Here is a 13,736-nt window from a genome sequence, read left to right on the forward strand (position 1 = left end):
TAAAATTTTAGATCAGTTTTCGAAGTAAAAGCTTGTAATGCAACTTCTAAGATTGATTACTTTATCATATAAAAATGTACATTACAATTTATGATTTAATGAATAGAAGAAATTTTTAACAAATTATAATTATTTTAGGTATTAGTCACGATTTATTAAAATCACTATGAATAACTGGGTTTTGCGTGAAAACAGTTGACTTTTTGTTCATGCAAAAATCAGTAGGAATGTATCAACGAAGCAAATATTAGCGGTATCTAATTCAGATACAATGTTTTCACTAAAATCAGCCTTAAAATCAAAGCTTTAAGTACTCTTTCTGGCTAATTGGTTTGGGTCTCAAATTCGTGTTAATTAAGCTTCGTTTAATATCTGCATCATTATTTGTCTGAAAATATCACTTTCAGTACTCAGAGAAACAAAAGCCTTTGTGCCTGTCTTCCGCCATGGAGGCTAGACGCCGGCTTATAATCGCCTACAATTTTGAAAAAGACGTTTATACACTACTGTTAGTAATTGTGACAGATACGTCCTTAGAGCGACCCACATGTGAGTAAAATCATCCTGCTTTCGATGAAAGAGTTGTGTAACTAATTGACTTTCCGCGTGCAAATCGAATTAGTTACAAACTGCTAGAATACCGTTTACCATTCTCTTACTAAGCTTTAACGATTAGCCAACTGAATTGCCACGGTTTTGAGCGACTAGCCCTGTAAACTTGTCGCTAGGGAGCACGATTTTTGAGAGGCGGATGCAGATTTGTACTAGCGACCCTCCCGGCATCGCACGGGTAGCGCTAATTTCCTATGGCCGGACGACTTGTATGGCGCAGCGGTAATACATTATTCTCAGGGAATTATATTTTGCATGGAAAAATCAATCTGTTTCAAGAATTTCATAAAATCTCAAGGAATTTTGTGTTTTTAACTTAGCAGTGAAGTTTAATTTCATTCAGTTTTATCACAAATTTTAAAATATTTAATATTTAAAGTATGTTAATTATATTAATATTATTCTGTATGAATTAGCGCTGTTTGAAGAACGCGGTTAAACCACTGCTTATTGCTAGTATATATCAGTTGAGAGGAAAGTAAAGTCATTATTGTGTGGTATCTCATATATATATATATATATATATATATATATATATATATATATATATATATATATATATATATATATACCCTACTTCCTCGTGAATCCAGTCTATTAGTGAAAACCATATCAAAATCCCTACCACACTTTGAGTTAGCCTTCACGTACCGACAGAAAAACGTGGCGGGGAACATAAATTTGTAACATGTATGGATCAGTCTGAGTGGTCAGCGCGGCTGGCTGCCATGCGGAGGACCCTGTTTCGATTCCCGGTACTGCCAAGGTTTTTCCATTGGTGGGAGCCTTGTGATAACAATTGAGGAGCTACCTGATCGAGTGGTAGCGACTCCAGGTGAAGAAACCCGACAAGGGTCGGGAGAGCGGTATACTGACCCCACGCCCCTCCTTACGGCATCCAGTGACACCATTGGCGCAGGATAACACGGCGGTAGGTCGGTACCGATGATTCCTTCGCGGCCTGTGAACGTATAGCTCAGCTATCCATTGAAGACTTCAGCCGAATAAGTCCGTACAAAGTAATTCAGTGAACATCTTTACGATTATAAGGGGGCCCATTCGAGTTTCTTAAACCATCTTTTTATTTTAAATTTTTGTGGTGTGGGCTCCTTGGTAGTTGTCAGTACATAAGTTGCAGCGCATATAGCATGCTCGGAAATGCGATCCTGCCTAGGACTCTGTGATGTATTGGTGGGTAATGCCAGTCATCAGATATTAAATTATATTATTTTTGAAGAATCATGATTGCCAAGGTCGCTAGTTATCGTTTTTATTACTATTACCGATTTATGCTGACATCATTGGATTTGAAAGTTACAAAAACAGAACATCCCAAATGAAGGTGGCTCAAACAAATTCGATTTGGTATGACCACGTGTACACCACTGCAACCTTCGAATGTACCTTTTGACATTAGATGCACTAGGTTTTTACAAGACGGAAAGTCATACAGTAATGTCGCGTCAAATTGCAATAAAAAGAGGCAGAGAACATCAACATGTCACAAATAAAATATGAAACAGTTAAAATATACAACATGTTGCCCTTATGTCCCAGCATACACTAATAACTTTGCACCAAAAGGCGACCAAGATAGTGTAGTATTTTCGCAGATAAGTAAGTATACAAGTGTTTTTATAGTTGTCAGATAATCGATAAATTTCGATTAAATGTGCAACACTGCAATAGTGTGTCCTCTCCTAACTCATTAAAATTATTTTAAGGAAATTTATGTAACATTTTAAATCGCATAATTGAAATAACATTGTTTTGAAAATCTACAGTGTCATTATCTTAATTTAAAATTTACCACGAAATAGACTGTCTTGCTTTACATATAAATTTATAATATACTATATTTCAGTGTCATTTCTTACAGATTAAGTTTAGAATAAAGAATAGTTCAGATTATTCGTAACACAGAGCCATATCAAAAATCCTGACAGAAAGAGTCATCAAGGTTTCTGTATGAAAGACATATATAGGCCACAGCCTTTGACCCTACAAAACCACTCCATGAAATACTATCAGGTTTACATAAATTTATTCTTCATACTACATAAAATGAACTACAATAAGTCATATGCACCAGTTATTGTAAACTTATTTTGTGAAGAATTTCATTGAACAATAGTTTATTATAAATTTACATGTAAAGGATGACAAAGTATATGTCATTGTAAATATTACATTAAAAGAAGACACTGTAGATTTTCGAGAAATAAAGCTACCTTAACTGCGAGATTTGAAATGTTAAGTAACTTTTCTTAAACATAAATTCGGTAGCTCAGTTGGTAGAGCACTTGCCCGCGAAAGGCAAAGGTCCCGAGTTCGAGTCTCGGTCGGGCACACGGTTTTAATCTGCCAGGAAGTTTCATATCAGCGCACACTCCGCTGCAGAGTGAAAATCTCATTCTGGAAACATCCCCCAGGCTGTGGCTAAGCCATGTCTCCGCAATATCCTTTCTTTCAGGAGTGCTAGTTCTGCAAGGTTCGCAGGAGAGCTTCTGTAAAGTTTGGAAGGTAGGAGACGAGGTACTGGCAGAAGTAAAGCTGTGAGTACCGGGCGTGAGTCGTGCTTCGGTAGCTCAGTTGGTAGAGCACTTGCCCGCGAAAGGCAAAGGTCCCGAGTTCGAGTCTCGGTCGGGCACACGGTTTTAATCTGCCAGGAAGTTTCAATTTTAATGAGATTGGGGAGAAGACATAATTGCAGTGTGGCACATGTAATCGAAATTTACAGATTATCGAACGTTACTGTGTGAGCAACTGTATACTTACTTATTTGTGGAAATATTGTACTTGTTAGTCTCATCTGTGGCGTCAAGTGATCAGTGTATGCTGGGACATCAGCACACCACGTTATATGTTTTAATTGTGTGATATTTTATTTTTGATATGCAGATGTTCCCTGCCACTTTTTATCAGAGTTTGATGCAACTTCACTATCTGACTTTTAGTGGTATAAAAAGCATGTACATGTTAATAATGTTAAAAGGCATGTTCTAATGTTCCAGTGGAGTACACAGTGGTTATATGCAATGGTGTCTGTCTGAGCTACCTTCACTTTTTGTTTCTGTATCTTTCAAATCGGATAATGACGGCGTAAATCTGTCGAAACATGTAATAGTAATAAGAAGAACTATTAGCAATCTTGGAAAACTTGATTCTTCAAGAATAATATGACGTCCAGATCGTCCCCAACGATTGTCGCAATGTGAAACATAGATAACAAATTAAAATGATTCGCCTGATATTCACAGTTTCTGTATCTGTCAGTTAAAAAACCAGCTTCAGATTTTCCGTTTTTCTCATTCAAGGCATAAGTAATTGCCAAAATTTTGAGATTCCTACAAGTAGCCTATTATACGACCGAGAAAACGTGCCAAAATCCCAACAAATTTTCCTGTCGTTACACAGGAACGAAGGATGGAATTCCTCTCAGGAAAAGGGTGATCGCAGGCTTTGGAGGCTCTGGAATGGCTGACGAAAATAATTAGACGAGTGGCCAGAAGGCGCTGGGCAGAGAAGTAGAACAGAAACGAGAGCAAGAAAACGGAACTTAAGTAAAAAAGCACTCGGTGTCACGGCAAGATGGCGACCGATTAGGGCACGCTCGTGACACGACCTAGCAGCTGCCCCACACAAAAAGCCCGTCGCGTCTCCGCGGGAGTTGGGCCGCGCTCGCTAGCGCCGTTCTCTGCGCTTCCGAACCGTCGCTGCGTGCCATACGGACCGCACGTGGTTTCCGATCCCAGAGTATTTAGCAGCATGCAGCCACCGTCCCCTGCAATGTGATGCACCACGCAGGAGCCGTAGGAAAAGGTTCGTATCGTGCTCCAAAAATTCAAACTCTGTCACAGGCGTTTGCGAATTCAGAGAAGATGTAGCGTTTCCCTACGTATAATTCGACCCAGTCGTTATACATTCGATTAGCACCCGATTTATAGACAAATATTAAATACGAGTGGCATAATCTATACTAACAATAACTCTGTAAAACCGTTCTGTGTGTCTGTCTGAACCCGCTTCTCCCAAAACTACTACATGAATTTTCATGGGGTTTTCACATGTAAATAGAGCATAATTTGGGGCACCGTGTAGACTTTACTCCATCAAAATTGGATCGGGGGAAAATGTATAATAACTGAAAGTTTTGGCCATAGGCCTAATATACTGAAGAGCCAAAGAAACAGTTACACCTGCCTAATATCGTGTAGGGCCCCCGCGAGCACGCAGAAGTACCGCAACACGACGTGGCATGGACTCGGCTAATGTCTGAAGTAGTGATGGAGGGTATTGACACCATGAATCCTGCAGGGCTGTCTATAAATTCTTAAGATTACGAAGGGATGGAGATCTCTTCTGAACAGTACGTTGCATGGCATCCCAGATATGCTCATTAATGTTCATATCTGGGTACTTTGGTGGGCAGCGGAAGTGTTTTAACTCAGAAGAGTGTTCCAATCTGTATCAATTCTGGACGTGTGGGGTCTCGCATTGTCTGCTGGAATTGCCCAATTCCGTCGGAATGCAAAATGTATATGAATGGATGCAGATCATCAGACTGGATACTTACGTACGGCCGGCTGGGGTGGCAGAGCAGTTCTAGGCGCTACAGTCTGGAACCGCGCGACCGCTACGGTCGCAGGTTCGAATCCTGCCTCGGGCATCGATATGTGTGATGTCCTTAGGTTAGTTAGATTTAAGTAGTTCTAAGATCTAGGGGACTCGTGACCTCAGAAGTTAAGTCCCATAGTGCTCAGAGCCATTTGAACCATTTGAACTTACGTACGTGTCACCTGTCAGAGTCGTATCTAGACGTATCAGGGATCCCATATCTCTCCAACTGCACACGCCCCACACCATTACAGAGCCTCCACCAGCTTGAACAGTCCAGTGCTGACATACAGCGTCCATGGATTCACGAGGTTGCCTCCAAACACGTACACGTCCATCCGCTCGATACGATTAGAAAAGAGACTCGTCCGATGGGGCAACATGTTTCCCGTCATCAACAGTCAAATGTCGGTGTTGACGGGCCCAGGCGAGGCGTAAAGCTTTGTGTCGCGCAATCAAAGGTACATGAATGCAATGATATCTACAGCGATTTGCGGAAGGGTTGCACTTCCGTTACGTTGAACGACGCTCGTTGTCTTACATAAGCGTAGCCGACCGCAGCTCTGTATTTTGCTGATTATATCTCTCTGTTTTTTAATACGCCTATACTAGTTTTTTTGGCGCTTCAGTGTATATGCGAAAGTCACTCTGGCTATTACGTTTTCGCGACTAACACGCTGAATCGATTTCGACTGTACTTTGTATGGACATAGCTTGAACCCTGAGGAAGAACATAGGCTACTTTAGAAAGTGTGTAGTACAAGATAATTATTGATTTGAAGAATATTACGCGAATTAGAAAAAACACTTTAATCTCTGACTTCTGATCTTTATCACATTTGTGAAAATGCTCTTATTGCTTGATACGTGCTGTGTGATACAATTCAAAGTAATGAAAACAATGGTTTTACAATCTCCAGTTAGTTTAATTAATACTTCAACACTATTTGTTGCTTAATATGTATCTCGTATAATGTATAGCTCTTTCAATAGCGGACTCCTGCCTATGCCTCTGCACGCACAGCTCGGCAGCGACGTTGCACATGCCGAAGCATAGCGCGTTGAGTGGGTGGGGGGGAGGGGGAGACTGGGGTGCACATAATGAGCTATGCTTATCCAAACAGGCAGGCACGTGAGGCAAGTTGATGTTATTGCACGTACAATAGCTTGCTTACCATAACTCATCATAGCAAATCTACTGATAAGCGAACACAGTCGCAGATAACAACTACTTCATAATATTGATGTCGCCTTAAGTCAGAGGCCTCGTGTGATGGAGATTTCCATTCCATTGACCTTGTTTTTCTTCCTTTGGTATTACTCTTATAACCTCATGACACTATCCATTTCCTTGCACTGCTGTTCCAAGTCCTTTGTCATCTCTGCAGTGTCATTGCAAACCCACAAAGTTTTTATTTCTTCCCCCTAAACTGTACTTCCCTTTCCAAGTTCTTCCTTAGTTTCCTCTACTACTTTCTCGAATTACAGACTGAACAACTGAGGATGGATTGCGTTCCTGTCAGTTATCAGTTACCACCACCCTTTCACGTTCTTCCACTCTTGGAATCGCAAACTGGTTCCGGCTTATGTAGTTTGCTTTAGCTGACAAAATCTCCAGTAGGCTGCTGCTAGTGAAGTGTGATATGTATGTCGCCTTTGCTCCATCCCGAGCGCTGCATTCAGACGACATAGATTCCTGCAGATAGGCTATCGACACAGCCCGTACGGAAGTATATAACAAATGACAAATGCTCTGTCAGCTTAAATGGCAATCTTTCGAAGAAAGACATTACATTTAGTTTGTTCTTAACTGCGTTCACATTTGAATTAATGGTGTCTAGTTTCGAACGTATTCGTTTATTTGCAAATTATTACCTAAGTCGTACTGAGGAGACCGAGGAAATAATGTCGTAGTAAAACATTTACACATTTCGAACTGTTCATAACTGTCCACATTTGAGCAGCAGGAGGTGAAGCACTCAAAACGAGACAGGAAACAAAGTGGAACTTCACGGGTTGTGTAAGTGATGCTACTTCGGACATTACAAAATCGATTCCTTTACAAGGAATTTGACAGTAGGCCCCCCTACTGGCCTGGATGCGTGCACTGATATGGTTGGTAGGAGAGTCATAAGCCGTTGTACCCTCTCCTGAGGCAAGCCGGCCCACAACTGTCTTATATGATGCTTGATATCCTGGATACTGGCATTGGGTGCTCCCACATATGTTTTATCAGGGACGGATCTGTGAATATTGCTGGCCACGGGAGCACCTCAACGTAACGCAGGCAGTTCATAGAGAGGCGTGCCTTGTGTTGACGGGCATTGTCCCGTTGAAAAATGGCACCTCTATAGTGTCGCATGAGAGGCAACACACAAGGACGCAGGGAATCCATGACGTGCCGTTGTGCTGTCCGATTCCCTCAGTTACTACCAGATGACCTGAAGTCATACCCGATGGCTGCGCACACCTTGAAACCAGGTGTAACACCGCTATACGTCTCCAAAACATTGGGAGAATGCAATCTCTACCTAGGCCGCCTCCATAGTCGTCATCGATACTCATCTCGTTTAGTGCAAAACTGTTATTCACCGCTGAACGCAATGCGACGCCATTCATGATTCCGCTCGCGGCACCACTCAAAACGCAGCCATTTCTGATTTTTTGTTAACGGCAGCCTACGCATGGGACGGTAATACCCTAGTGCAGCTGTTGCTGGTATCCGACCAATGGTACAGGATGACAGTGTTTCACGTGGACTCTACTACTTGTTGTCGGATGGCAGACACAGATGCAAAAAGGTTGTGATGTGCATGGTGCAACGGCGATCCTGCCTTGCGGTGACCAGACGTGGTCGATTGGAACCTTGATGTCGAAAATGCGTGCCCTCTCTTTGCTACGCAGTCCAGCAACGGGCTACTGTCACCTCTGAAACTCCCACAAAAGTGGATACTGCTGGATTCGACCAGCCGACTACATGTAGACCCATTATGAGGCCTCTTTCAAATTAGTTGCTGATAGCGCTGCCTCAGTGACTAAACATCATCTGACGCTGTTGAAGACCCTTGTATGCCCTACCAAGCCAGATAGCAACACGAAGGCACGCTGGTGACTGTTCTACATGTCACACAAAATTTCATTTACACAAAAAAGTGGTTCAAATGGCTCTAAGCACTATGGGACTAAACATCTGAGATCATCAGTCCCCTAGAACTTAGAACTACTTAAAACTAACTAAACTAAGGACATCATACACATCCATGCCCGAGACAGCAGCGCGGTTCCGGATTGAAGCGCCTAGAGCCGCTCGGCCACAGCGACCGGCTGCATTTACACACCGCTGATGATGTGTACTGTACATTTGATCATGTCTACTGGGTACTTCGGTACTTTCGACAGACTTTGTGTATAAATCTTACACTATGAACTTTTCGATTAATCACAAGATAATTGATCAGGTACTGGTTTGAAAATGCACGAACACGTTCGAAACTAGTCGCAGTTACCTCATATGTGAGCTTAGCTGAGGAGAAAGTTAAATAAAGAATGAAATAAATAGGATTACTGATCCTTGTGCCGACGTCATGTTGGAATTCCATAAACAAGACGGTGTTTTCGCAAAGCTCTGTCGGGTGACTGCAGAGAACTGTTATTTGAAATACTAGACTACGTTGCAGTTCTACAGTGTCCGTCATATTCTTCCAGAGACCATAAGGAACGTACGAAACGCGTAAAGACAATCGTTTCTCTCTCTCTCTCTCTCTCTCTCTCTCTCTCTCTGTCTGTGTGTGTGTGTGTGTGTGTGTGTGTGTGTGTGTGTGTGTGTGTGTGTGTGTTTTGGTTAGTCGGGCTTTCTCTCTTGTTTTGGAAGACATTTATATCTTAGTTTTTTGAGTGTGAAGTGAAATCAGTTCAAAACAAAAGCTGTTAAACTTCATGCGACGCCTGGTGATGACCGAAACTTTGGTTTGTTTCCCATTATGAAGAAAAGTTTTAAGTGAAAATTTACGTGACTTTTAGATAGAACAGTCTAAAATGTCGAGTACCATGTTTGTTTCGACGGTATGTATAACATTATAACAAAACAATAATAGCCAGGACTCCATCGCTGCTATATGGCGGTGACTGACAAGATATCGCAATATAGCCGGCACACGGAACGAAAAGGGGCAGATCAAGCAGGGAATAGGTGGCGGTTAAACGCTCGATACATGCTGCTAAAGGACACGTTATTGAAACAATAGCCGGCCACTGTGGCCAAGCGGTTCTAGGCGCTTCAGTCCGGAACCGCGCTGCTGCTACGGTCGCAGGTTCGAATCCTGTCTCGGGCTTGGATGTGTGTGATGTTAGTTAGGTTTAAGTAGTTCTAATTCTAGTTGACTGATGACTTCAGATGTTAAGTGCCATAGTGCTTAGAGCCATTTTGAAACGAATAATGCTCAAGACTACAGCACAGCGTGGAAGAAATTTCTGAAGTTGTTGTGGGATATTTTCTCAATATATTTCTGCAAGAGACCCGTAATGTCCGGTGGTTCGTTGCAAAGTAATTGGATTTTGCTTGATTTTTTTTATCCCCTTTTATCTTTGTGTATGTATTGCATTATAAATATTTGCACAACAGTGTAAATGTCGACACAAACGCTGTGTCTCTTGTTTAGGGACAAACTTGTTGCAATCACTCACAGTACTCACTGTTGACAACAAAAATATCCACTCTACTCTACATCAACGTACCGCGGTCTTGCATCCCTGATCTGCTGGCGGCCCGCTCCCACCGTTTGTTCTTGTAATTTTTTCGTTGTATTTAATCATCTTTCATTCCCTTCCGAAATGGAGAGAACAGGGCCTTTCAGAACTTAGATCTTCTGAGCCCAGTCTAGCTGGCATTGGGGCAGGGGGATCCCAATCGGGAATAATAAATTGCCTCATGACGCTTGTTGAACTTGCGGCCTTTAAGTGGTTTGTTTTTCCGGCAGTGTCAGTTGTTAAGTTGAAATTATCGTGTGACATTGGTGGCCGAAGTCCCTACCTGTGGAAGTTCGGCCGCCGAGTTGTAAGTTTTGACGCCACTTTGTGTGACTTGCATGTCGATGATGATGATGATGATGATGATGATGATGACGACACAGCTCCCAGTCGCCATGCGAAGAAAATATCCGACCTGGGCGGGAATCGAACCCGGGCCCGCTGCAAGGTAGCCAGACGCGCTGATCACTCGGCAAAGGGACCGGACTAGTTGTAAGTTAATAGTTGTACACTGCAGTACAAGCAGATTTAATGTGGAAGTGTTGCCTTTGTACTCTGTCAGGAACAAATTGATGTACGGCTTGGACAACAATGGTTTTCTCGCATTGATCCTGTTTCTGGCCAGCTCATTGACTATACCTGACACCGACGCACTACTTACTCTGGTTGCATGTGAACAGCCTAGTTTACGAGACTCATACATACTCACGTGGTTCTGGTTGCTGGGATAGTGGAAGTCGCGAAAGTAGTACGCCAAATTCCTCCGATTCCTTAGCTCGTAAGTAAGTGTTGCTTTGCAGTTCACTGTGCTGCGAACATGGCAGTCGAAATTTTACACAATATGGGTAAGGAATAATTTTACATTTCTTGCATGCTGTACTGCACTGTACACTAACAGGTCAGATGAAACACACAACTATGAAAGTGTTAGCGTTTCGTGTGAGAATTGCTGCATAACTCTATGTATTGTTTTGTACGTTTCTTTTTTTTCCAAATGTTTTTGAGCGGAGCAAAGACGAGAGGCCTTAGAAATTACGCAGTGGGTTTTTGTCCGAATTTTCATAAACACTGGGAAAATGTACAAATGGGGTATCAAATTAACCAGTGAGAGGTATAGTTTTGCAATTAGCGTAATTAAGAGAAACTTAGTGATCCGAGATAAAATTGGGATATTTCACCTGTGTCTGCGGCTGGATCAAGTTCAAGGAGTAGTTATTGTGCACATAAAAAGTTACATTGGTGTGATATTTAACTTCCAAAATGGCTTCCTTTAAATCCAGTATTGAAATAAGGACTTTCGACAACAGAACAACTAGAAGATACGTGATGCGTCAAAAAATGTTTCTTTTTATTTTTTTCTGAACAAAACCTGAAACTAAAAAAGACTGAATAAATAAACGGTAAGACGTTTTGGGAAATGATTTATCCAAAAGCAAGGAATAAATTAGATTAGAGAAGCATTTGACGCGGACGTCGAAACCGTATACAGCAAATGAGAGGCTAATTGAGAATTTAAAATTCAATGTTTAACTCACAATGGTAGACTTTTAAAGAAGACTAGAGGATGGATTATATAGGCAGTGCACTCCCCTGTTTTGAGGCCTTGATATATTTGTATCATCTGTGCCTTTAGTGCACTCTACGATCTTAAGTTAATAATTCGACTTTAAATTATCAATCGGCACCTCAATTGCTGTGCATGATTTCGAGCAATATCTAAGCGTCAAATGTTTCTCTAATCTATTTTATTTCTTATTATTAGACAAAAGGTTTTACAAAACATTTCTCCACTTTATTCAATTTATTTTAATGAGATTGGCTATTACAGCCTTTCTCAAAGTTGGCTGGCTCTGAGCACTATGGGACTTAACATCTATGGCCATCAGTCCCCTAGAACTTAGAACTTCTTAAACCTAACTAACCTAAGGACATCACACAACACCCAGTCAGAGGCAGAGGCAGAGAAAATCCCTGACCCCGCCGGGAATCTCAAAGTTGTGAAGGCATTTTAACAATAAACGAGATCATGAAATGAATTAACATGTTGTGAATACATATTAGCGGCAGCTACTTGCGGCAAATGAAAATTTGTGTCGGACCGGGACTTGAACCCAGATCTCCAACTTGTAATAAACGGTTGTCTTAACGGCTTCGGCTGTCCGAGAACACCTCTAGTGTCGGTCGAAACCTCCATATATCACGCAGTCACAATCTAAATGCCCACACATTTCGTGAACTTAGCATACCAAGACTAATGTTATCTTAGTATTGGTAATTCAGCTCCGCCGCGCGTGATTATATTATTAATGGCGACACTGTCTGTATTTATCTATGTATGGAGGATATTTTATTGTAATAAATGCAGTTACTGCAGAAACACAGACACTGTCGGCGTTAATAATATAATGACGCCTGGCACGGCTAAAATGTCGACTCTAAAATAACGTTAGTATTGCTGTGCTGAGTTTCACGAAAGTGCGGACATTCGGATTGTGACTGCATGACGCAGGGGTGTGTGGACCCTTCACCGGAGGGTGTGCTCGAATAGCCTAAATGGTTAAGACAGCCGCTCATGACAAGAGGAAAATCTAGATTTGAGTCCCGGCCCGACACAAATTTTCATTTTTCACAAGTAGCTGACGCTAATATGTATACACGATATATGAATTCATTTCATGATTTTCACATTGCAGCAGTAGCTAAAAAAAACCATTGTCGCCATTAATAATAAAATAAAAAAATTGTAATTGGGGCAAGAAACTGAATAAATCGGACTTACATTATTACTCTGTAACGAGCCGCTGGAGACCACGTGTCTCTTGTACAAGTATTATGAGTAAATACCTTGAACCAGCTCTGAACATTTGTCAGTGGAAGTGGGTTGACTCTGTGTAGTTGGATATCGTAAGAGTCCTTTTTTATGTTAGCCACAGTAGCTTTTCTTTCATTAATTTCGTTTTAGAAGCGGGGTTCTTTCGTTAAATGTGCGCTTGTGACTTACAAGCGTAGACTGTGCTGGTACAGCCAGAGCCAGTTATTTATAACAAAGCAGATTAGCTTGAGGCCAGGTATAAATCGGCGCGCCGGCTGGTCGTTAACCCCAGAGAAAACGGAAGGGGCTGCAAGAGCAGGCGGAGCGGAGCTGCAGGGGTAGGGGGTGTGCAGCCCCTCCCCGCGGTGTTTAACTCCATTACGTTTAAATCGCCTGTTTAACACACTGCGCCGGGCTGCGCGCTTTATTGCGCACGAGCATCAGCGCCCTAATCCACGGTCACATATTTACTTATTAACCAGCTCTCTTCCTTGGCGAAATTTGCATCTCCAGTGTCTGGCCTGCAAAGTTGCGGCGCACAGGAGCTAGCCGTCAACCGAGCGAAGTGGTCTGGTGGCGAAGCCACTGAGCTCGCATTCAAGAGGGCCGCGGTTAAAGTCACTTCCTGACCATCTAGACATAAACTGAGGTGACGGAAGTCGTGAGATATCTCCTAACACCGCGCCTTTTTCTCTCCCGTTGTACGCTATCATCTCATTTTATAACAGATGCATCATGCGCCAGTGGAAGACTGAATGGTTGCAGGGGACAGACAACAAACTGCGGTCGCTCAAATCGGCCACAAAGGCTTGGCGGACTTCATGTCACGCTCAGCGCTGGAAGGAGGTTTCGCTTACTAGACTGCGCATCGGGCATAGCCTTTTCACTCATGGCTTCCTCCTCCGGCGGGAAGATCTACCACACTGTGAAATTTGTGGCGTGCTGCTTT

At 42.3% G+C, this 13,736-nt stretch overlaps 1 protein-coding gene across 4 annotated transcripts in view; it reads left to right on the forward strand.

The window, feature by feature from the left end:
• LOC126484579 (semaphorin-1A) overlaps positions 1-13,736 on the forward strand; it is an 893,741-nt gene that overhangs the window by 365,938 nt on the left and 514,067 nt on the right. The gene's annotated exons all lie outside the window — the stretch shown is intronic.

The sequence above is a fragment of the Schistocerca serialis genome, chromosome 6 (genome assembly GCF_023864345.2).
Source record: "Schistocerca serialis cubense isolate TAMUIC-IGC-003099 chromosome 6, iqSchSeri2.2, whole genome shotgun sequence".
NCBI lineage: Eukaryota > Metazoa > Arthropoda > Insecta > Orthoptera > Acrididae > Schistocerca > Schistocerca serialis.